This window comes from Thalassophryne amazonica, chromosome 5, assembly GCF_902500255.1.
Source record: "Thalassophryne amazonica chromosome 5, fThaAma1.1, whole genome shotgun sequence".
Taxonomy (NCBI): domain Eukaryota; kingdom Metazoa; phylum Chordata; class Actinopteri; order Batrachoidiformes; family Batrachoididae; genus Thalassophryne; species Thalassophryne amazonica.
Window position 1 is genome coordinate 64472918 of NC_047107.1, and position 26941 is coordinate 64499858.

Here is a 26941-nt window from a genome sequence, read left to right on the forward strand (position 1 = left end):
ACCTGACATCTGCATCCAAGCACTCAACCTGGTCCTTAAAAAAGACCGAAAAGCCCCCCTAAAAATTGGTCCACCCTGCACGCATCATCAGCCGCAGTTCATCAATTATCACCTCGTTTCTGTGTCAAACTGCACTCCAGTCATCATCTATCTCAGCAACAGATATCTGAAGCTTTTGTACATCAATCATTTCCACATAAATTAGAGCATCATTTCATCATAAAAGATGGCAGAAGCGATCAGAGTGCCACAGCTACACGAGCTGCTACCTGTTGCATTCACTGCGCGTCCGTCATTTCAAAGGTCACCGATTATCTCGTCATTTTTGCTTAAAACAGCCTCGTTTCTGCTTAAAACTGACTTTAAAATGATTTAAGAGGTTTTACCTTTATCATCTGATGGTTAATAATTCCATTAATCTCTTTGATGTCTTTGGGTGAAGAGACTCTGTCTCAGATGAGCGGCTGAGCTGGAAATGACGTATGTGCAGTGAAGGCAGGGCGGACCAATTTTTAGGGGGGGTACCGGTTGGTCTGCGACACCGGACCTTTACATTTATTAAATCACTTCTATTCGTTTAATGTGCAGCAGTGTTCTGTGGATTTATGGATGTTATATTTTTCAAACTTTGCCTCTATTCACTTCTTTTTCCTCATCCTTTCTTAGAAACACACAAAACACAGTCATTCCCTTTCTTTTTGTCTCTTTGTGTGCCCGTCTTCGTTAGTGTGACACCACCTCCACTGGGATGTTCTGAAACAACACAAAGCCTGAAGGGAAACAAAAACAACATCAACAATAACACAAATTAGTGAAATGGAGGGTGGGGGGGGGACAAAGAAAACAATAGCAACAACGTAAATGAGCGAAAACAGAAAACAACAACAACAATAACAATAAAAATAATAATAATAACAATAATAATAATAATAATAATAATCACCACGATCATCATCGGTTGCTGGCAGTGTCTGTGCCACTTTAGTTATTTAGTAAGTGATTTAGAAATAGATTTTGTAAGATTGTAGGATGGAGAAAGAACACAAGGCTTCATCCAAAACATCACATTATAAAACACACAAGTTTATTTGGAAAAAAATCTGTTTTCTTTGGCATCTCTGCCAATCTCTCAGGTGAAATCACACTTTAATAACCATGGACTGTTTCCCCATCCAGAAGCTGTATTTTTTTTTTCTGTATTATGAACAGCTTCTGCTCAGAAACAAACTATTAGAACAGAGTGGTTTAGTAAAGTAGTAATGTATTATTCATGAAAGAATAAGCAGAAGAAGGGAGTTTTTAGTCAGCATGTTTGTAATAATGGCAAAATATTTTCAATGAGAAAGAACAATAACATACAAACCTCTCACTGAGTACTGATATCAAAAAAACTACACAATACTACAGTTATGGTTACGCATCACTTTCCATCTCACTAACAGCCACATATATTTTTAAACCCAAAATTTTGGTCTTAGCCTGGATGCCTTCAGCTTACAGGCACCGCAAGGATGCGCGCGCATGTGTGTGTGTGTGTGTGTGTAAGGGATTCAACATTGTGCACATTCATAACCTGAGTTGGTTCAAATATTGAATACACAACTGCACTCACAGCCTAAAGGACGCACACAATCTCACAAGCAACTGTGCACAGAAAATTGCTGCTCCGCCAGAACACATAAACCTGTTAACAGCGAGAAAGAGAAATCACATCTGAATGACAGGCAGGGCCAGAGATTTATTTCCTCCTGGGACTAGATGTGGTGTAATTATTGAGTGTTAAGGACGAAACAAATTTGTAGTAAATATACCAATATGAATTTTAATGTAAGTTTTAAGTTCCTCTTTACATAAATTTTGGTAATTTACACATACAATGTACAACATATAGAAATAAAAAAAAAATATATTGTTCAAAAATGGTAACGGTATATATAAGTAAGTCCCTTCGGCTGCTCCCTTGTTTGCACTCGGGGTCACCACAGCAAATCCAAGGTGGATCTGCATGTTGAATTGGCACAGGTTTTACGCCGGATGTCCTTCCTGACGCAACTCCATATTACATGGAGAAATGTGGCAGGAGTGGGATTTGAACCTGGAACCTTCTACACTGAAACCAAGCGCATTAACCATTTGGCCAGCACCCCTGCTCGCTCTCTCTCTCTCTCTCTCTCTCTCTCTCTCTATATATATATATATATATATATATATACGAGGTCTATTATAAAAGTATCCGACCTTATTATTTTTCTCAAAAACCATATGGATTTGAATTGCGTGTGATTACATCAGACATGCTTGAACCCTCGTGGGCATGCAAGAGTTTTTTCACGCCTGTCGGTTACATCATTCGCCTGTGGGCAGTCTTTGAGTGAGGAGTCGCCCACCCGCTCGTCAATTTTTTCATTGTTTAGGAATGGCTCAGAGACTGCTGCTTTGTTTGATCAAAATTTTTTCAAAACTGTAAGGCACAACTGAGTGGACACCATTCGATAAATTCAGCTGGTTTTCGGTAAAAATTTTAACAGCTGATGAGAGATTTTGGTTCTGGTAGTGTCGCTTTAAGGACGGCCCACGGTGCCTGATGGCGATATGCGCTTTGAGGCCGGCAGCGTCTCACCGTTTCAAGTTGAAAACTTCCACATTTCAGGCTCTGTTGACCCAGTAAGAGTCGTCAGAGAACAGAGAACTTTCAGAAGAAGTCGGCATGAGGAGTTTTATTCGGACATAATGAAGAACGTGCGGGCAGAGGTCGCCATGTCGTGCTGGACCCGACCGCGGGGGGTAGCGACAGGAAAAACACCTCCGTTGGAAACCTTAACGGGCAAGTTGGAACATGCCCAAGCTGTTAAACAATTTCTCAGTTACTCACTTGTTGAAAGCCATCAAAAGCCGCCTGAATTTTACAAATGGTTTTCAACACGGAGGTGTTTTTCCTGTCGCAGCGCACACAGATTCACCAAGTCGTCACGGAAACGACTTGGCGAATTTGCATGCACGTCTTTCATTAAAAAATGTCCTTAAACAGTGGAATGTCCGCATAAAGTCCTCATGCCGGCCTCTTCTGAATCTTCTCTGTTCTCTCACGACGTCCTGGGTGAATTAAGCCTTAAATTAGGATGTTTTCAGCTCGAAACAAGCCGACGACGGCGCCTGGAAGCGCTGCGCGATGTCCCGCTCCGTGGGAAGTCCTTACACCGACAGAAACATCCCATAATCTCTCATCAGCCGTTAAACTTTTCACCGAAAACCAGCTTAATTTCTCGAATAGTGTCCACTCGGATATTCCTCACAGGTCCAGAAAAAATTTTGATAAAGCAACGCGCGCCGTCTCAAGCAGCGTGTGGAAACAAAGGAATTCAGCCGAGAGGGCTGGACCACATCTCACTCAAGGCCTGCCCACAGGGAAATGACGTCACCGACACGCGTGAAAAAACTCACGCATGCGCATGATACCATATCAAAGTAAACAGAATGATCATTCATACATGGACAGCGTGATGGTCAAGAAGTTAGTGTGCTTGTTTCCAGAAGGGAAGGTTCCTGGTTCAAGACCTGTCCTGCCCATTCTCCATGTAATGTGTTCAGAAGGGTATCTGGTGTAAAACATGTCAGATCAGTATGCAGAGTAAGTAAAAAGGGAAAAGCTGAACTAACTTGCTATTCATTTTCCATACATGCTTATTCCAACTAAGGGTCACAGGAGGGATGGATCCTATCCCAGGCGTTACTGGGTGAGATGCAGGGTACAGCCTTTACTGGGACCAGTCTGTTACATGCCTACATATTGACAGACACATTCACATTCATACCTACGGTCAATTTAAAATTTCCATTTCATCCAACCAGCATGTCGTTGGTATAGTGGGAGGAAGGCGTTGCACTGAGAAGTAACCCACACAAACATAGAGAGAACATACAAACTCCACAAAGAAAGGGCCAGGTCAGAGGTTGATCACAATGTGCTGCACAAACAATATCAGTACACTCTAAAAAAGGAACTGCTGTCTGAACGAGAAAAACTGATGTAACAATTTGCATGGAGTTTTTAAAAAGTTATTTCAACTTATCCATTACTGGGTTAATGCCAAGTTAATGCCACAAGACATCTCTGGTTAAGATGAACTAATTTTAAAAAATCTATGCAACTTGTTACATCACTTTTTCTTGATGAAACAGCGGTTCCTTTTTTAGGTGTATGATAGGACTGATTCAGTCAGAGAACGGTCTTGATGGTGATAATCTGATGCTGCAAACAAGAATTTGAATGACATATGTTAATTTTCTGATGAGTGGAGCTTCTGAGGCAGCAGAGCTGCTTCTGAAATTCTTGTGAGGGCTGTAGTCCCATCATACTCCACCTTAGAGCCACCTATGAACTGAAACAACCCAAGTACTGATCAATGCCCATTTCTCAGAGTACCATGGTGCCAAGTCAGAGATTGTTTCATGTAGGTGGTAGACACTTATTAGAGGATTCTACTCCCAGAAACAACAAAACCAAACATATTGAATGGTCTGAATAAAATTCTTTTTTTTTAAATCCTCAAAAATCCACATTCTAACTCGTAATCCACATTGACACCCGCGTACATTTTCAAGTTCCATCACATACAAAATTTACACACCGACAAGCATGTAGAATCAACCACAACACACTCTTCTGTCTGAGAGGCACCAAAAAAGAACCTAAAATGTTTAAATAACAAATTACCAGGCAGAGCAATAGATTAGCCTGCTCTTCAGTGACAAATTGCTTCGGCAGATTTAAATTTTATAGGGAACACCCAGTCCACCCCCCGTGTGTGAAAATGTCAAGCATATTTATCATTAGTTACACACCAAAGGTCAGTCACTGTGATTTTAACACATCCACAGCACACCAGCTTCCACCCTACTACTTATTTATTCTTAACAAATAAACAGAATTCTCACAGCTGGAATAAAGTGAATAATGTCTAAATTTAACTTTCCACCCCTTAAATTTCCCACTGAGCACTAATCAATGGCCGCACTTCTAATTAATTACGTTGCCAATTCAACAGTGTTCCACATAGTTTACTTTTCTACCGTCTGTGCGTGCACACGTGCAAGTTAACAGAAATTAGACAGTGTGTTTGTTTGTATAAAGACTGATACCAACACCTGGTGTGTCATTACTGGAGCATGTGCAATGAAACATGAAAGCCTTACGTGTGCACGAGGATTATGTGCACGTTACCAACCTGTCAGTTTATGACAGAGGTTAATCTAGCCAAAAGAAATAAAAACCTCTCTGCTGGATGTAGGCTCAGCATTAAGGTTCAGCTGTGTTCCAACACTGACAGAAAACAAGGAACGCCACCAAAAAAGCTGCAGACGTGTCTGTGTGAGAGAAAACTCTAGTCATGTCTCACTAAACAAACATCAAACACATGAGAGGAGAAGAGGGAGACACAAGGCAAAGGGTGACATAAAGCAATGTTCCAGGTGTGTCATAGCAGCAGGTGTCTTTGCCATTTCATGTAACATATGTATGTCCTCAGGGTGCCATTGTTTGCTGTTGCACTTCTGCACATGTACAGACAGCTGACAAATTCAGAGAAAAACAGAACATGTTGCCACAACAGATTGAATGCTCCTTGGCACTAATTCTACATATCTCTGGAACTCTCCTGGAGGAATAGAAAACCATTTTCCAAAACACATTCCCTCTGTTGGTGTTTTGAAGATGGTGGTGGAGAGCACTGTCTTGCATGTCAGTCCAAAGTGTCCTATAGGGTGTAGGGGGTGGTGGTGGAAGTGGCTGCCAAACCCCTTCAGGGGTGCTCTGTCACTCCTGGACTCCACTTGGTACCCAACTCCCACCTCTCGCTCTCAGTAGCTGGAGCAAGCACAGCAGCTATACCCTGGTAAACCATATAGGTAGAAGGAACAAATGCGGTGGGACAAGTGGACAGGTGTCCAACCTTCAGTGATTTGGAGTTTGTCTACCCCTGTACGTGAAGTCTGGACCCAGCAGACTGCTTGGAGGAAATGACCGCTGGTTCAACAAGCAGAACAGACACATTTAGGGACAGTAACACTTGTAGCACACTGCTGGTCATGCACTGCATCCCAACCTCCAACACTCATCTTGACTAGGCCTCATCACTAGAGAGTGAGGCTCAAGATGTGCTACTGTCCCTCATTGTAACATAATTCAAGCACAAGTCATGACATCAAAATCACCACTGTAGTGGTGAGTCACTGTCTTCTTTGACCATGAAAGACAAACAGAGTGGGATCATATGTACACTGTCAGTGTTAATTTTACACTGGTGATTTTACTGTGCAGGGTCCCTTCACACATAGTGCGAATTCGGTCGATTTGCGCATAAAGTGTGCATGAAGCAGGGATCATGTACAAAACGTGTAAAATCACAGTTGGCTCGTACGCCTGTTGCTACAACTATGTGCGCACACCAGTGGCTGAAAGACAGAGTGTGCCCTGTGCAAGCCCATTGAACCCTCTCACGGCAGGTGTCGGCCAAATTCCAGGTGACACACACGAACATCTAACACCGCTCGTATGGCACTTAGAAAATGTGTGGTCATTCGCACAATTAACACGACAACAATCAGCAGACAATCACTGTAGTGCTGGCAGTTGAAATTTACTAAGTGCCTCACAAGTGTGGCTTTGTTGTGTGTGCTGTACTGACAGGAGTGTGGCCACCGACAGAAGCGGCTGTGGAAAGCTGTAGTGTTGGACATCCCAGTGGACAACACATACTGTATTTGAATGGACATGGCTAACAACTGCTCACTGGACGTGTGTGTGTCTAGCTTGCGTTATCACCTGGACATAACTAAACAATATATATCGCTGCGGCAATGGGCTGCAGGGAGTGAGTGCACGCACGCTGCAGCCCAATAGCAGGCTGCCCCCAGGTTGAAACGGACCATCAGATCATAACACGCAGCGAGCGATCGACTGTCATGTCACCCACGTGAGCTCTGTTCCACATGACGCGGCCGACTGGACATGCACCAGCAGATGTGGACATGATGAGACGAGCGAACTGCTTCTCACTCATGTCATTATATGACTGTACGTCTGTCACCATGGGTCATTTACGGAGGAACAGACAGATCACATTTGTATTGTCTGCTTGATAAAAGGAATTCAGTATAATGTAATGTTTTTATATGGTGTGTGATTTTATTTTATTTTTAAATACATCCATGTCCTTCCTGATATCAGGCAGTTTTCCTGCACCTTCACAGGCCAGTGATGGTAGCTCAGTGGGTAAGTTTCTGAGCAACCAGAGCTTTTGGAAAATGCAGGTTTTGAATCCCGTGGGTGACATGTATTTTTTTATTTTTTTTATTTTCACAGCACCTGTGTTCCCATGTGCACAAACCGTCACACCGTCATCGTGCACGCCTGCCCGTCGGCACAATGTTTCGTGGTGCGCTCATACGAGCTCTTCCGATGGGAGTTGCCCTGAGTTGTACATATTCACATTTGTGGGAAGGGGCCCTTATAGTTGTTCAATTAGGTTGAGATCTGGTGACGGCAAAGGCTAGGCTACATCATATGATTTACATAGTTTTCAGACTCAGTAGCCATTCACTGACCCCGGTGCCCTGCTAGATCATGGCATTCTTTGGATTTATTTTCTTTTTGTTTGCACAGCTGTATTCATTACAATAAATTCAATATTGTTACTGGAATTTCACTTTTATTTGACCTTGTAATTCTCACTGTTTGAAAGTAAATTCATTTAGAGTCATTCAGCTTTGACTTTAAGATTTCATTCGATTAACGGTGTATGTAATTCGTGTTTGTTGTAACAATAAGAATAAAACTTCAATCAATCAATCAATCAATTTTTTTTATATAGCGCCAAATCACAACAAACAGTTGCCCCAAGGCGCTTTATATTGTAAGGCAAGGCCATACAATAATTATGTAAAACCCCAACGGTCAAAAGACCCCCTGTGAGCAAGCACTCTGGCTACAGTGGGAAGGAAAAACTCCCTTTTAACAGGAAGAAACCTCCAGCAGAACCAGGCTCAGGGAGGGGCAGTCTTCTGCTGGACTGTTGGGGCTGAGGGAGAGAACCAGGAAAAAGACATGCTGTGGAGGGGAGCAGAGATCGATCACTAATGATTAAATGCAGAGTGGTGCATACAGAGCAAAAAGAGAAAGAAACAGTGCATCATGGGAACCCCCCAGCAGTCTACGTCTATAGCAGCATAACTAAGGGATGGTTCAGGGTCACCTGATCCAGCCCTAACTATAAGCTTTAGCAAAAAGGAAGTTTTAAGCCTAATCTTAAAAGTAGAGAGGGTGTCTGTCTCCCTGATCTGAATTGGGAGCTGGTTCCACAGGAGAGGAGCCTGAAAGCTGAAGGCTCTGCCTCCCATTCTACTCTTACAAACCCTAGGAACTACAAGTAAGCCTGCAGTCTGAGAGCGAAGCGCTCTATTGGGGTGATATGGTACTACGAGGTCCCTAAGATAAGATGGGACCTGATTATTCAAAACCTTATAAGTAAGAAGAAGAATTTTAAATTCTATTCTAGAATTAACAGGAAGCCAATGAAGAGAGGCCAATATGGGTGAGATATGCTCTCTCCTTCTAGTCCCCGTCAGTACTCTAGCTGCAGCATTTTGAATTAACTGAAGGCTTTTTAGGGAACTTTTAGGACAACCTGATAATAATGAATTACAATAGTCCAGCCTAGAGGAAATAAATGCATGAATTAGTTTTTCAGCATCACTCTGAGACAAGACCTTTCTGATTTTAGAGATATTGCGTAAATGCAAAAAAGCAGTCCTACATATTTGTTTAATATGCGCTTTGAATGACATATCCTGATCAAAAATGACTCCAAGATTTCTCACAGTATTACTAGAGGTCAGGGTAATGCCATCCACAGTAAGGATCTGGTTAGACACCATGTTTCTAAGATTTGTGGGGCCAAGTACAATAACTTCAGTTTTATCTGAGTTTAAAAGCAGGAAATTAGAGGTCATCCATGTCTTTATGTCTGTAAGACAATCCTGCAGTTTAGCTAATTGGTGTGTGTCGTCTGGCTTCATGGATAGATAAAGCTGGGTATCATCTGCGTAACAATGAAAATTTAAGCAATACCGTCTAATAATACTGCCTAAGGGAAGCATATATAAAGTGAATAAAATTGGTCCTAGCACAGAACCTTGTGGAACTCCATAATTAACTTTAGTCTGTGAAGAAGATTCCCCATTTACATGAACAAATTGTAATCTATTAGACAAATATGATTCAAACCACCGCAGCGCAGTGCCTTTAATACCTATGGCATGCTCTAATCTCTGTAATAAAATTTTATGGTCAACAGTATCAAAAGCAGCACTGAGGTCTAACAGAACAAGCACAGAGATGAGTCCACTGTCCGAGGCCATAAGAAGATCATTTGTAACCTTCACTAATGCTGTTTCTGTACTATGATGAATTCTAAAACCTGACTGAAACTCTTCAAATAGACCATTCCTCTGCAGATGATCAGTTAGCTGTTTTACAACTACCCTTTCAAGAATTTTTGAGAGAAAAGGAAGGTTGGAGATTGGCCTATAATTAGCTAAGATAACTGGGTCAAGTGATGGCTTTTTAAGTAATGGTTTAATTACTGCCACCTTAAAAGCCTGTGGTACATAGCCAACTAACAAAGATAGATTGATCATATTTAAGATCGAAGCATTAAATAATGGTAGGGCTTCCTTGAGCAGCCTGGTAGGAATGGGGTCTAATAAACATGTTGATGGTTTGGATGAAGTAACTAATGAAAATAACTCAGACAGAACAATCGGAGAGAAAGAGTCTAACCAAATACCGGCATCACTGAAAGCAGCCAAAGATAACGATACGTCTTTGGGATGGTTATGAGTAATTTTTTCTCTAATAGTTAAAATTTTGTTAGCAAAGAAAGTCATGAACTCATTACTAGTTAAAGTTAATGGAATACTCAGCTCAATAGAGCTCTGACTCTTTGTCAGCCTGGCTACAGTGCTGAAAAGAAACCTGGGGTTGTTCTTATTTTCTTCAATTAGTGATGAGTAGAAAGATGTCCTAGCTTTACGGAGGGCTTTTTTATAGAGCAACAGACTCTTTTTCCAGGCTAAGTGAAGATCTTCTAAATTAGTGAGACGCCATTTCCTCTCCAACTTACGGGTTATCTGCTTTAAGCTACGAGTTTGAGAGTTATACCATGGAGTCAGACACTTCTGATTTAAAGCTCTCTTTTTCAGAGGAGCTACAGCATCCAAAGCTGTCTTCAATGAGGATGTAAAACTATTGACGAGATACTCTATCTCCCTTACAGAGTTTAGGTAGCTACTCTGCACTGTGTTGTTATATGGCATTAGAGAACATAAAGAAGGAATCATATCCTTAAACCTAGTTACAGCGCTTTCTGAAAGACTTCTAGTGTAATGAAACTTATTCCCTACTGCTGGGTAGTCCATCAGAGTAAATGTAAATGTTATTAAAAAATGATCAGACAGAAGGGAGTTTTCAGGGAATACTGTTAAGTCTTCTATTTCCATACCATAAGTCAGAACAAGATCTAAGATATGATTAAAGTGGTGGGTGGACTCATTTACTTTTTGAGCAAAGCCAATAGAGTCTAATAATAGATTAAATGCAGTGTTGAGGCTGTCATTCTCAGCATCTGTGTGGATGTTAAAATCGCCCACTATAATTATCTTATCTGAGCTAAGCACTAAGTCAGACAAAAGGTCTGAAAATTCACAGAGAAACTCACAGTAACGACCAGGTGGACGATAGATAATAACAAATAAAACTGGTTTTTGGGACTTCCAATTTGGATGGACAAGACTAAGAGACAAGCTTTCAAATGAATTAAAGCTCTGTCTGGGTTTTTGATTAATTAATAAGCTGGAATGGAAGATTGCTGCTAATCCACCGCCCCGGCCCGTGCTACGAGCATTCTGACAGTTAGTGTGACTCGGGGGTGTTGACTCATTTAAACTAACATATTCATCCTGCTGTAACCAGGTTTCTGTTAGGCAGAATAAATCAATATGTTGATCAATTATTATATCATTTACCAACAGGGACTTAGAAGAGAGAGACCTAATGTTTAATAGACCACATTTAACTGTTTTAGTCTGTGGTGCAGTTGAAGGTGCTATATTATTTTTTCTTTTTGAATTTTTATGCTTAAATAGATTTTTGCTGGTTATTGGTAGTCTGGGAGCAGGCACCGTCTCTACGGGGATGGGGTAATGAGGGGATGGCAGGGGGAGAGAAGCTGCAGAGAGGTGTGTAAGACTACAACTCTGCTTCCTGGTCCCAACCCTGGATAGTCACGGTTTGGAGGATTTAAGAAAATTAGCCAGATTTCTAGAAATGAGAGCTGCTCCATCCAAAGTGGGATGGATGCCGTCTCTCCTAACAAGACCAGGTTTTCCCCAGAAGCTTTGCCAATTATCTATGAAGCCCACCTCATTTTTTGGACACCACTCAGACAGCCAGCAATTCAAGGAGAACATGCGGCTAAACATGTCACTCCCGGTCTGATTGGGGAGGGGCCCAGAGAAAACTACAGAGTCCGACATTGTTTTTGCAAAGTTACACACCGATTTAATGTTAATTTTAGTGACCTCCGATTGGCGTAACCGGGTGTCATTACTGCCGACGTGAATTACAATCTTACCAAATTTACGCTTAGCCTTAACCAGCAGTTTCAAATTTCCTTCAATGTCGCCTGCTCTGGCCCCCGGAAGACAATTGACTATGGTTGCTGGTGTCGCTAACTTCACATTTCTCAAAACAGAGTCGCCAATAACCAGAGTTTGATCCTCGGCGGGTGTGTCGTCGAGTGGGGAAAAAACGGTTAGAGATGTGAACGGGTTGGCGGTGTACACGGGGCTTCTGTTTAGGGCTACGCTTCCTCCTCACAGTCACCCAGTCAGCCTGCTTTCCCGGCTGCTCGGGATCTGCCAGGGGGGAACTAACGGCGGCTAAGCTACCTTGGTCCGCACCGACTACAGGGGCCTGGCTAGCTGTAGAATTTTCCACGGTGCGGAGCCGAGTCTCCAATTCGCCCAGCCTGGCCTCCAAAGCTACGAATAAGCTACACTTATTACAAGTACCATTACTGCTAAAGGAGGCCGAGGAATAACTAAACATTTCACACCCAGAGCAGAAAAGTGCGGGAGAGACAGGAGAAGCCGCCATGCTAAATCGGCTAAGAGCTAGTAGCTACGCTAAGCTAGCGGATTCCTAAAAACACGCAAAGTGAATAATGTGTAAATAATTTAGAGGTGATTCAGCAGAAGGAGTGCTTTAGTTAAGGCACGTAAAGATTACACTGGGAAACAAATCGTAATCTAGATAACTAGATCAATCTAACTGCGCAGATTAAACAGCTAACAGATACAGAAAAACACCGCTGTGCTCCGGAACAGGAAGTGATACAATACCGCAGTGAGAACCAACCACCAGTTGGTGACTTAAAATAACTTAAACTAAATTAAATTAAATTAAAATAACTTTATTTATAGAGCACTCTCTAAACAGCCACAACCAAGTGCTTTACGACATCATAAAAAAAGATAATAAAACAGAGATTTGAAAACCCAGGCATTAAAATTAATAAGAAAAAATGCTATAAAAGTAGATTAAAACTCTTAAAAATATATGAACAACATAGCAATTAAGTTAAAACAAAACAATTGAATGTTTCTGATGAACTTTGAAGTACATAATTATTTAATAATCAAAATTTTAAGAAGTGGCATACAGTGCTGCAGTTTTGGTCAACTGAGAATTACTGTAAGATGGCCAAAGTAAGATGACATGTTTCGCACACGTTTAAAAGTGTGACAGAAATTAAGGATGTAACCATATCACATGCCCCTTACTGTATTTGTGCCCAAATAAGCACCCGCCCCTACTTTGTTTAGCTATTGCATAAGATCATGTCATTTGTTGTTATGATGGATACTGACTTTGACTTGTTTTGTTCAACACTATATTAGACATTTCTTTCAGTTTCTAATGTTGTATTCCACTCTGTACACTTGTATGAATGTCATGGTCATTTTGGGCTTTTAATGATGTCCTTGAATTTTTCTTTTGCCAGGGTAGCATGATTGTACATGTGTACAATCACGCAGGAAACTGCCTGATATCAGGAAGGACATGGTCGTATTTAAAAAAACAAAAAAACAAAACGTAATTGTACATGTACCATTAATGACTTTGAAAAACAAGGATTGGGTGCACAAGTCTGAATTTATTTAGGATCTTCTCCAATCCACATAGGGTTAAAATTATACATACAAGCTCAAATATATACCTATATTCACTTTAATCATTTAATAAGTGGTGCTTAGGTTTCTACAATGTCTTTTAACGTTACAAGGCCAAGGCCAATTAACTCCTCGTTTGTGATCATGACTGACTCACTGACTTCTTTGCCAGCATAAAAGGGTGTGTTTGACAGCACTCAGGACTGACCAGTACTCAGAACAATGGGGAAACTCCAAGGAACTCAGTGAAGATCTAAATCGACTGCATTTATATAGCTCTTTTCCATCAGCATCAGACGCTCAAAGCGCTTTACAAATAATGCCTCACATTCACTCCGATGTGAGGGTGCTGCAATACAAGGTACTCACTACACACCAGGAGCAACAGGGGATTAAGAACCTTGCCCAAGGGCCCTTAGTGATTTTCTGGTCAGGCTGGGATTTGGACCGAGGATCCTCTGGTCTCAAGCCCAACGCTTTAACCACTAGACAATAGACCATTCTCCTTCTTACAGTTCTAAGGAGAATTGTCAAATCCAAAATTAAATTCAAAATAAATTTAAATTAATTCAAAATTCAAAGATTATCAGCTCGCTATGCTCACTACATGGACAATAAGCAGTGCACATGCACATGTTTCTGTTGTATCAATGAAACGTCAGATAAATCACTTCAGTGTAAGTGATTGCACAACTTATAGCATGGAGATGGTATCTATAAGGCTTCTATTGTAACCAGCCAGCAGCCTCGTAGCACACAGCCAAACAATTTTTTTGTACCATAAGATTTAATTCCTATAAAGAGAAATCTGGTTGCAGGTCTTGTCCATAGCAGTAAAGGCCAAAGCTGTAATATATCAACAGTTACATCCAGTGGTCTCTGTAGTAAACAACAGTCCTACACTTAAAGCATGGGGGAAAGGTTCCTCTCTTTCCACAGGAGAAAAGGAGGTGAGCATTGAGATCTAAATACCCTCTGGTCACTCTGTATGGCATGATGGGTCTTGAGGGAAAGTTTGAAGGCTGTATCCGGTGGGGATGTTACCTAACTGGGAGGTGGCTACAGACAGACTCCAATTATTATAAAGCAAGATGTCATACATAGTGTTTGATAAAGGAAAATAATAATAGTTATCTGTCTGGACTATGATGTTTACAGATGACATTTTGATCTGTAGTAACAGTAGAGATCAGGTTGAGATGCCTGGAGAGGTGAAGATACACTCTGGAGAGAATGGGAATAAAACTCAGTTGGAACAAGATCAAGTACATGTGTGTGAATGAGACTGAGCACCATGGAATTGTGAGGTTGCAAACAGTGGAGGTAGTGAAGGTAGATGAGTTTAAATACGTGGGTAAACTAATCAAAGTAATGGAGTGTGTGGTAGAGAGGTGAAGAAGAGAGTGTAGGCAGAGTAGAGTGGGTGGAGAACATTGGCACGAGTGATTTGAATATCTGCAAAAGTGAAGGGGAAAGTTTACAAGACAGTAGTTAGACCAGCTATGTTGTACGGCTTAGAGGCGGTGGCATTAACAAAAACACAGGTGGGAGAGCTGGAGATGTTGTGATTTTCTTTGGATGTCATGAGGATGGACCAGATTAGGAAAGAAGATATCACAGCGACAGCTCAGGTAGGACAGTTTAGAGACAAAGGCAGAGGAGAGACTGAGATGGTTTGAACATGTGCAGAGGAGGAACTCAGACCCAGGGAGAAGGATGCTGAGGATGCAGTCACCAAACAGGAGGAGAAGAAGGAGGCCAAAGAGGAAGTTTGTGGGTGTGCTGATGGAGAACATGTTATGACAGAGTAAGACACAGCGGGCAGGGTGAGATGAAGACAGATGATTTGCTGTTTCGACTCTTCAAGAGCAAGATTTTTTCTTTTTTCCCACCTTTTTATTAATTTATTTTAAGAGTTCAAGGTCTCTAACAGTCAAACAAAGGGAGGTGTGATGATTTAGGTTCCAGTGAACTAAACAAAAAAATGACAATAATCGATAAAATACAATCTTATGCAGAATAATCTTTTCTTTTTTGGGGGGGGGGGGGGGGGGGGGGAGGATGACAAAAGCACATTTCTCGTCGAAGCAGATGTGTGTTGCAGCTGCAGCTTTGAAATTCTAATGATGCATGTGCAAAGTGTTGCTCACAATTTTTTAATACATTATGCTCATTATTGTCAACTGTTTTCCCAAATGTGAATTTTGATGTATTGTGGGGCTCACCTGCCTCAGGCAATAGAACTGTAAAATAAATGACAGACATTTCAGTGGTGCTTAATTCCAAACTATGACACAACTACAGGTGGCACAACTTTATGAAGAAAGCACTTAAGATGGACAAGAATAATTGCCACAGCTGCTACAACAACTTACTCTTGTCAAAACACCTTCTATCCAAAAACTAATGAGGGCCAGAGGTTGGAGAGTCTGGAACGGTGTTGATACTCGCTTTCTATTAGCATCTCATTTCACTTATTGAAAAACACCTCTTAATGAGCGAACTTTCATCCAGACAAAGAGAATGTGCAGAATGTGTTTAATCATGTGGTAACAGCACACATGCCTGTAATGTTCTTTGTCTGAAGAGTACTCACGCTGCTGCTGCTGCAGGTTCATGAAAGGGGGATGTGTAATTAAGGACCATATGCAGTCAGTGAAGTAGTGGCTGAGATATCTATCAGTGCTGGAATGTAAAGGAGAAAACCAGCCCAGGTAGATGACACTTCATGATAAAGGATGGGATGAGGGTAGCCAAAAATGAGACCTTGCATTTTTTCCTTTACTTTTGTAGCTTTGTCATCTTGTGTTTTTTTTTTTTTTTTTTTGTGGGGGGGGGGGGGGGATGTGAAGAAGAATGAGGAAATGTGAAGTGAATATACAGTCATGAAAAACAAACAAAACAAACATTAAACTTGGCTCACCTTACATCATAAAAATCAAACTTTTTGCATCTTAAACAAGGATCCTACTGGTCAATATTGTGGAGCTGTACTTTTCACCTTAACTTAATGCCACTGAATAGCTTCAGAGTTATGTAGTTAAAGTTTAGTGGATTCACATTTTACAGTGGATCCTGAAAGTATTCACAGCCCTTCACTTTTTCCACATTTTGTTTTTTTACAGCTTTACTCCAAATGGTTGAAATTATTTTTTTTCCTCAAGCTTTGACACACAATACCCCATAATGACAATGTGAAAAATTGTTTTTTGTTTTGCAAATTTATTAAAATAAAAAAACAAAGAAACCACACGTACATAACTATTCACGACCTTTGCCATGAAGCTCAAAATTGAGCTCAGCTGCATCCTGTTTCCACTGATCATCCCTGAGATGGTTTTACAGCTTAATTGGAGTCCACCTGGTGTAAATTCATTAGAGTGGACTTGATGTGGAAAGACACACACCTGTCTACATATACAAGATATACAATATACTGTCTACATATACAAGATCCCACAGTTGACAGTGCATGTCAGAGCACAAACCAAGCATGAAGTCAAAGGACTTGTCTGTAGACTCGAGGCACAAATCTGAGGAAGGGTACAGAAACATTTCTGCTGCTTTGAAGGTCCGAATGAGCATAGTGGCCTCCATCATCTGTAAATGGAAAAGGTTCGGATCCACCAGGACTCTTCCTAGAGCTGGCCGTCCATCTAAACTTAGTGCTCGGGGGAGAAGGACCTTAATCAGGGAGGTGACAAAGAACTTGATGGTCACTCTGTTAGAGCACCAGCATTCCTGTGTGGAGAGATGGAAACCTTCCAGAAGGACAACCATCTCTGCAGCAATCCACCAATCAGGCCTATATGGTAAAGTGGTCACTCCTCAGTGAAAGGCACATGGCAGCCTGCCTGGAGTTTTCCAAAAGGCAACTGAAGGACTCTCAAACCATAAGAAATAAAATTCTCTGGTCTGATGAGACAAAGACTGAACTCTCTGGTGTGAATGCCAGGGGCCATATTTGGAGAAAACCAGGCACCATCCCGACAGTGTCGCATGGTGGTGGCCAACATCTGCTGTGGGGATGTTTTTCAGCAGCAGGAACTGGGAGACTACTCAGGACTGAGGGAAAGATTAATGCAGGACAACTCTGTGAATGTCCTTGAGTTATCCAGCCAGAGCCCAGACCTGAATCTGATTGAACACCTGAAAATGGCTGTGCACCAACGTTCCCCATCCAACCTGATGGAGCTTCAGAGGTGCTGTGAAGTGGAATGGGCAAATCTGCCCAAAGATAGGTGCACCAAGCTTGTGGCATCATATTCAAGAAGACTTGAGTCTGTAATTGCTGCCAAAGGTGCATCAACAACAAAGTATTGAGTAACGGGTGTGAATACTTATGTACATATGATTTCCTAGTTCTTTATTTTTAATAAATTTGCAAAAAACAAAACAAAAACAACAACAACAAAACTTTTTTTCATGTTGTCATTATGGGGTGTTGTGAGTAGAATTTTCAGGGAAAAAATTAATTTGCTCCATTTTGGAATCAGGCTGTAACATAACAAAATGTGGAAAAAGTAAAGCGCTGTAAATACTTTTCAGATGCACTGTATGGGGCATTCCCTGGGGGCTCCTCTAAGTTGGATGTGCCTGGAAGATCTCCTTGGGGAAATGACCTGGGAGCATCCTCAATAGATGCCTGAACCATGTCAGCTGGCTCCTTTTGATGCGAAGAAGTAGCAGCTCTACTCCAAGATCAGGTCTCTGAGATGAGCTTCTTATCCTGCCCTGAAGTATAAGCCCAGATACCAGACAGGTGGAATCTGCCACCTGTGTCCGTGAACTTATTCTTTCAGTCATTACCCAAAGTACATGACCATAAGTGAGGATAGGAGTGTAAATCAACTGGTAAATCGAGAGTCTCACCTGCTCTTTCTTCACCATGACAGTCAGGTACAGCATCCATAAAACATCAGACTCCGCCCCAATGTGTCTATCGATCTCATGCTCTAGCGTACCCCTACTCTTGAACAAGACCTCAAGATAGTTGAACTGCTCCACTTGGGGCAATAACTCTCCCCTGACCTCAAGGGGGACAATCCACCCTTTTCCAAACAGAGGACCATGGTCTCAGATTTGAAGGTACTCATTCTCAGAAGCGATTAAATTTACTTAATTATTATGAAGTATCTTAATTTCTGTGGTATATCACCAAATTAAAGCTACATAGTTTTGTTGCTGAAAAGTACATATTCTGGGGGTATTCCAATGAGAATACCATTACTTCACTCCGTATGGTCTTGATGCAAAGGAGGAAGCGCATGAAAAAGGTTCAAAGTTCATAACAACAGACAGAACAAACCTGTGTGAGTGTTGTACCTGTCCAACAGATATTCATACAAATTATTCAGAGTTTTCCAAAGGTCTATACTTATTTGCAATGCCCATTGCTGTCTTTCTACCTTGTTCTCCCCCCTCCGCCCTTTTTTAATTTCAGTTGAAAGTCTACTGCATTTTTTTCTCTGCGATGCCAATAATCATGCATTTGTCCCAGTGTATTTGAGACATCATGATCGTCACATAACACTGCCATCTGAGCCTCAAATAACATGCTGCAAAACTCAGCTTGCCAGCATGTCACGGTGTCTTGTCATGCATTTTAACCCACATGGATCAAAATCTTGAATTTTTTTTCAGACAAGACAAATTTTGATCTTAATGTCAATCCCTCATTTGAATAGTGAGGAACAAAATATTTAAGTAGTGGTGAAAAATGAAATGGTTAAAAAAGAGAGAGAAGGACTATACCTTTAAGGAAAGGCAATTTGGTATGTTAGTCCTTTTAATTTTTTGAGAGTGTGCTGTCAAACATACTTGAGGGCTCCGTCAAACATAACACTTAATTGGGCAAAAGAAGCAGAAACCGGCTGAAAATCCACGAACAAAAATCGAAATGGTGAACTGCAAGACATTCCACCTGATGTCAGGGGGGACACACTGTTGGACAGGCATGCATAATACCGAGGCGACGGTTTTGTGCACACTCGTGTTTGCGCACACAAACACAGTGTGAGCACGTGGAAAGTTGCACACAGTGGCGGAGCAAAAAATGTAAAAAACACCACAATTTGTAACACTTAATTCCTGTTACAGCCTCCGCCTAGACATACACCAGGAAGTAATGAAATGACTTGGTCATCTTTTTATGTTTTACATGAATTACGCTCATCTCATGAAGACATCAGCCGGGCTCCCATCTCATGAAGAGCCTGCTCCCTTGTCATGAACACATCAGCCGGCATGGCGTGTCCAGCGTGCAGTGATCCGCTGGTGGCCGCATTGCAAATGTGATATGTGTTTTATTACAATGTGGAGAAATCCCATAGATACACGTGCCGTGTGGTGATTTTCTGCATGGCATGATATTCACCAGCACTGCGATGCGCTGATCCGGCGGTCAGCTGAAGCGATACGTCTTATTCTACAGGTCATATTCTACAAGCCACTACAGGTGTTCTCCATCTCGTAAACAGCTGCCAGTCGCAGGAACACGCCCACCGTTATCTGCAGACTTCGGCAGCTGACAGAAAAAAAGGCTCACTCTCTGTTCCTTTATTCTGTGATATTTATTTTATGTATGCATTATTATTTTTTGTCCTGCATCTGTCTGATGTCTGTTTTTAATTTAACACCTAGCATGCACACTCAGGTCCAGCTGACAGTTGGTGGTCAGCTGACAGGAGTTTATGTCCACAGCAATGCATATGACCAGAAACAAAACAAATGTAACCTGCAGTACATGCCAAATTTTACCATATCCAAACATCTGAATACCCATGGTATTCTGTTTGTAAATATGAAAAAAAGGGGGCAAGTGCATGGTCAATACATTTGATGCAGTGCCCATCACATCTCCACTAACTCATAAATGGACAGAGGTGGAGTGTTGGCATTATCTTGTGTGACCAGGATGGTGTATGAAAGAAACCCAAACATGCCCCCATCTTACCGTCCACAATGGAGCCAACAATTAATGGGCTTCTTGGGTTCAGGTGTTTTTATACTTTTATATTTTGGGGGACTGAGCAGTGGGATTCATAATGTTTGTTTGGGTATGGGTATTGAAACATTATGACATTTTATTTCCTCATTAATCGCAGATTTACTAAACCTACAATGATCAAACTACACTCTAAAAAAGGAACTGCTGTCTCAATGAGAAAAAGTGATGTAACAATTTGCATAGATTTTTTTCAGTGACATGAAAGCTGCTAAAACTGCTAACTGGCACCAACCTCAATAAATATCACATTAAATGATAAATACTGCAGCACAGATTTCTTAGATGATCTCAGCGACAGTTATCTGAAGCTTTTGTACAACAATCATTTTTTTCCACATAAATTTAGCATTATTACACGAGAAAAGACGGAGGAAGTGATCAGAGTGCCACAGCCACATGGGCTGCTAGCTGTTGCCTTCACTGCGCATCCATCATTTCAAGGTGTCACTGATTATCGTCTCGTTTCTGCTTAAAACGGCCTGGTTTCTGCTTAAAACTGCTTTAGAATGATTTAAGAGGTATACCTTTTCATCTAATGGTTAATCATCCCATTAATCCATTTGATTGCTTTGAGTGAAGAGAGTCTGTCTCACAGGGGCTGCTGTGGTCATAAATGACGCATGCACAGTGGAGGCAGGGTGGGCCAATTTTTAGGGGCGGACCGTTTGCAATTATTGATAGCTGTAACCATACGAATGGTGAGCACAAAGGTTAAGTAGTAGAAATCGTTATTTTAAACCTAATTAATGTTACTGCCTGGGAGGATCCTCTGTTCAAATCCCAGCCTGACCGGAAAATCACTAAGGGCCCTTGGGCAAGGTCCTTAATCCCCAAGTTGCTCCCGGTGTGTAGTGAGTACCTTGTATGGCAGCACCCTGACATCAGAGTGAATGTGAGGCATTATTGTAAAGCACTTTGAGCGTCTGATGCAGATGGAAAAGTGCTATATAAATGCAGTCCATTTATTTGTGCTTGTAAATGCTTTTTATATATGCCTGTGTTGTCTTAAATGTGTAGTGCCAGTAAGCTTTTTTAGATTTAATGCCGCGTTCATACCGGGCGCGAGGCGAGTGACAGCAGTGACAGGTTGCCATGTAATCCCTATGGAACGACATTTTTTGGCGCCAAGTCACGCAGCGAGACGCGATCGACGCGAATGAAGCGACGCGAGTGAAGCGATTTTGAGTGACTGGCGAGTTTGTGGCTCGACATTGCGTCGCGTCACGCTGCATTGCCCTCCTCCCCAAGTTGAAAAATCTGAACTTTTTCGTCTCATCGCGCCACGATGACCAATCAGGGACTGAATATCGTATGTAGTGACGTGGAGATGTCTGGAGTTTGACTGAAGATGTGAACATGTCCTGTCTCTGGTAGCAGCCTGTGAGCAGGACTTGTGTCTCTTTTGTCCTTTATTTCACAATTATGACAGAGTTTTTGGAGCGAACAGAAGCCCCGCAGCAGGAGGAGTGGAGTTTCTTTCTCTTTTCATTTTACGTGCGCGCACGAGCGAATCGTCCATGGAGATTATTTTACTTATTAACTACACAGATGTATAATAAAACAAATGGTGACTGGTTTCTAAACACAATTATGACAGAGTTTTTGGAGCAAGCAGCAGCCCCACGGGAGGGGGAGCGGAGTTTCTTTCTTTTTTTTTTATTGTTTACATGTGCGTGCATGAACGGGACAGGAGGTCCTCAAACTGGGTCCTGCAGAGGCGGAAGGACCGCTAAAAGTGGCCGTCATCCAGACGCAGCTCCTGCAGCAAATAATGATACTCCCCGAATTGGGAACGTCTCATGACGTTTGTCAGCTTTCCACAACAACTCGCTCCATGTGATCAAGGTCCATCTAGTTAACTTGACTGACAACCGGAGCCAGCGAGCGGAATGGAAGCTCCTCCTATTTGATGATGCACCGGGGCGAATTTTCGCAGCAAAAGCAGAGTGACACAGCGGGCGATGATGGCGCGTCCGTCGCCACGTGACCCCCGCGAATTTGTGACGTCTGGTCGCGCCCGGTGTGAACGCAGCATTAGGCATGAAAAGAATTTTCTTTGGCACCACTGTATTTTTAATTATTAGCCTTTAAATAAGGGATTCATAATGTGACAGTGCCAAGATGATTGAAATTCACATTGTCAAGAAAAAATTAACAAAAAGCTCCCCTGAAAGCTAAATTTTCAAAAGAACAGACGGACTTGAACTACTTACAGCAGCAACGGTACAGACCAATACCGTCTGACAGTGACATCATAGATCATGTTGGGGATTCCCCAGACTTGCACAAGGCATAATGGGAAGGACACTGTGAAAGCCAATCAGAGCAGAGAGCCACCATGACGTCACTGGCTGGTTTCTCGCTGGCTGCTAATCCACCATGGCAGAAAACACGAAACCACTGCATTTCTGTGTAAATCTAACATGTTTCTCATATAATTTTTTAAAAGCTAGCAAGAAATAAACACTTCTAAAACTAAAAATGCTCTTTTTGTAACCTGATAACACCTTTGAAGGTGATTTACGAGACATCTCATTGACTTCAGAGTGCACATTACGTGCATACACATCATCTGCGGTGTTAAGGTAACTTCCGGTCTTTTCAAAAGCTCATGCATGCCCACATGCATGCCCTGCTGCACACGGCATTAAAAAGAAAAGAAAATATTCATTATGGAATTCACTCCAGATAAATATTTTCTGTTTATTAAAATGAGCTGTAATTTTACAGGACGTTTCTAACATAATCCGGCATTATAATGCTTGGATTTCAGCAGGAACTAAATTTTGCAAGTTTAGTGAAATTTGGGTGGCCGTATAGCTTTAATTTAGATGCATCGTGGCCCCTCTCGGCCACCATACTTTACACTGGAATCAATTAAAAGAAAAACAAAAAACACATGCATTTTTAATCACTGCAAACAAAAAGTTTGGCATTTTTAATATCAGTTATTAAGACAAATGAATAATCACTTCAGCTCAAGACATAATTACTCAGCTGTGTGATTCTGGAGCTCTTTAATAATGACAATGTGGAGAATATAAAGTGGTGTATAAAGTGGTGACAAAGAGTGCAGAATTTTGTGACATATGAGGTCTATTAGAAAAGTATCCAACCTTATTATTTTTTTCAAAAACCATATGGATTTGAATCACGTGTGATTGTGTCAGAACCCTCGTGCGCATGCGTGAGTTTTTCCACGCCTGTCGGTTGCGTCATTCGCCTGTGAGCAGGCTTTGAGTGAGGAGTGATCCAGCCCCCTCGTCGTTGTTTCATTGCCAGGAAATGGCGGAATGATTTGGGCTTTTTTTCCATCAGAATTTTTTCAGAAACTGTTAGAGACTGGCAGCTGGAAACCATTAGAAAAATTTATCTGGCTTTCGGTGAAAATGTTATGGGCTTGATAGAGAATAAGAAGTGTTACTGTCACTTTAAGGACGGCCCCCAGCGGCTGTGGGGCGCGCTGCGCTCCGAAGCCACCATCGACAGGCTGGACAACCATTTCATTTCTAAACGCATGGCTGTCTGGATCCGTGACCATCGTGTGCCATTTCTCTGGTTATCACAAGAGCTGGACATCAACCATTTTCCGACAGATTTCACTTTTAACAAGAGATTTTGTCATGGAAAGCTGAGCGGAGGCTTCGCGTGCCACGATGGATTCGCTGCTGGAGCGAGACAAAACCACCTCCGTTTTGGTCTCACAGGATGGCTTTGAGATGGCGTTCAGACAGCTGTCGGTGGTTTTTCCATCGAGTGATTATCCGAGAAATTGTGGCTGTGCCTGGACATGCCAGAACATGTCCCGTGAGGCTTCATCACGGCATTTCTTTGCGCCATGCGGCACCGCCGCGACACGCGAAGCCTCCGCTCTTTCCATGACAAAAACTCCTGGAACAGTGGAATGTGCAGTTCATTTCCAAACTGGATGCTGTGTTTTATCCGGGACGTTGTCTGACTAGCACAGGAATTGTGAAAAGACCTGGACATCAGCACTTTTTCGGCACATTGAGACAGACGTGCGGAGGAATTCCACGTGTCGCGGCGGTGCCGCATGGCGCAAAGCAACGCCGTGATGAAGCCTCACAGGACATGTTCTGGCATGTCCAGGCACATCCACAATTTCTCGGATAATCACTCGACTGAAAAACCACCGACAGCTGTCTGAACGCCATCTCAAAGCTGTCCTGTGAGACCAAAACGGAGGTGGTTTTGTCTCGCTCCATTAGCGAATCCGTCATGACACGTGAAGCCTCCGCTCCGCTTTCCATGACAAAATCTCTTGTTAAAAGTGAAATCTGCCGGAAAATGGTTGATGTCCAGCTCTTGTGATAACCAGAGAAATGGCACACGATGGTCACGGATCCAGACAGCCATCCGTTTAGAAATGAAATGGTCGCTCAGCCTGTCGATGGCGGCTTCGGAGCGCGGCGCGCCCCACAGCCGCTGGGGGCCATCCTTAAAGCGACAGTAACACTCCTTATTCTCTACCAAGCCCGTAACATTTTCACCGAAAGCCAGATAAATTTTTCTAATGGTTTCCAGCTGCCAGTCTCTAACAGTTTCTGAAAAAATTCTGATGGAAAAAAAGCCCAAAAGCATTCCGCCATTTCCTGGCAATGAAAATCCGACGAGGGGGCTGGACCACTCCTCACTCAAAGCCTGCTCACAGGCGAATGACGCAACCGACAGGCGTGGAAAAACTCACGCATGCGCACAAGGGTTCAAGCTTGTCTGATGCAATCACATGTGATTCAAATCCATATGGTTTTTGATAAATAATAAGGTTGGATACTTTTCTAATAGACCTTGTATTACTTGTACCAGTTAGGAAGTATAAAAACGTATAAAAAAGTTCTGTGTCACTACCTGTTGTTTGAATTTGTGTTAAATATTTTTAAAAAAATGAATGTTACAGTTTTGGCATTTGATGCTCAAAGCACCATCCAGATAGGAGGCTACAATTTCCAACCTCAAAACCTGTAGAGGGTCTGTTTCAGTGCCGTGTCAGTCAGGACTCATAAGAGGATTGATTTTTTTTTTTCTCTCTTTTCACTGAGTGAGTCACTAAACAAAGGCAGCAAGCACAGCAGAAGATCTTTCAGCTTGTGGCGCCTCACTGCAATAATGAATTTTAAGAGTTGATGTTCCCCGTCTGTCCTCCATCTTTACCGCCAACTTAAGTGTGTCCCAGGTGTTGCCTGGTGCCTGTCTGTGTATGATTCACTCATGGAGTGATTCACCACTCTCCAAGGCTCACCCAGCAATTGTGATTTAGTTTCGGAGCGGCACAGGCTGGGAATGACGCAGGTTGCCATGGCACCAGCATGCAACGACCAACAGAAGCCGACCATGTCACGCAGCATACCTGTCAGCTACACGCAAATGCTCTCTTTTTGTGTCCTGACGCTCGGGTATCTTAGACAGCACTGAGCAGTCAGACTGCAGACCTTCAACCCCATCCATCAGGACACTTCCTGATGTCACAGGAACCATCAGATCTGCCCACAGCACCTGTCCATTCATAAATATTTCAAAGTCAGCAGTAGTTTCTGTGTCATTCATGCAAAATGCAGACAGATGAAACCCTTGAGGTGAAAAAATGACTCATTAGAACGCTGCAGTTTCGATTAGTGCTGCATCACATATTAAAATTTGAATCCCATTTTTATACATCTGTCTGTGAATTCAGCCTGTTTTCATGATACACCTTTATTTTTTATCTATACGCCAGGCTCATAGATTTTCTTACTTTGTTGCGCATGATATTCCTCAGTTGTATTTTGTCAGCCAAAAACCCCAAGGACACCTCAGCAAAATCGTACAACTTGGCACTGAGCGAACGTTGAGAAACACGTCAGTAAATCAGATCTGATGTGTCTCTGAAGCTTCTCCTCCACATAGATTCATGGAGAAAAGCAGGACTGAAATCATCCTGAGATTCTTTTCTCTCCAGCACTGACGGACTGAGCAGAGCTGCTGACCTGAGCATGAACCAGTGATGGCAAGCCACAGCCAAGATGACAAAGGCATTATGGTTCAATCCAGATCGCAAATGATCAATCAGTCCATCAATAAAACTCTATGTGTTATAGTGCTGCTCCCAATCACTCAGTACTGCTGCTGGTCCATCTGTCTTTCTCCCTCTTTTTCTCCCCCTTCTGTGGCACTTTGTCTCTCCCTCCTGCTGTGCAGAAAATGCTGCACAGAAGCACAACTGCTTGCTACAAACGCATCCAGACACACTAAATAACACTGCCAAGAATCTCTGCCAATGCTCAAACATTTTCAGTTACACGTACCTGTGTGTCTGAGGCCCTATTTTACGCTCAGCACAAAGCCCAGTGCAAGCCTTAATGCTAATTTACACCTGAAGCAGTTGTCATCTTCACACCCAGTGCCTGCTTTCTCCAAATAACAATACCACTTGAGCTCCTGTGGGTGTGCTGCATTAAAAAAGAGGTGTGGTCCATCACAGAGCTCGTGTGTTAATATCTTTCATTATCAGAAAATGTTTAAGCCTAGAACAGCAAAAATCTGGTCTAAAGCACTGCACAAAGAGTGCAACAGTCAAACTGAGATAAGTGGCTTCACAACACATGTACACTCTGCCTGCACATATCGTCACTAGTCAACTACAGCAGG

The 26941-nt window shown here is 42.2% G+C and overlaps 1 protein-coding gene and 1 long non-coding RNA gene across 3 annotated transcripts in view; both read right to left on the reverse strand.

The window, feature by feature from the left end:
• The window catches only part of ntrk2a (neurotrophic tyrosine kinase, receptor, type 2a), a 274950-nt gene that overhangs the window by 154252 nt on the left and 93757 nt on the right, over window positions 1-26941 (reverse strand). The gene's annotated exons all lie outside the window — the stretch shown is intronic.
• Window positions 13218-26783, reverse strand: LOC117510648. The gene is made up of 3 exons (XR_004560779.1): window positions 26773-26783; window positions 18205-18210; window positions 13218-13334 (listed from the first exon to the last, which is right to left on the reverse strand). It is a non-coding gene; the product is annotated as an uncharacterized LOC117510648 (long non-coding RNA).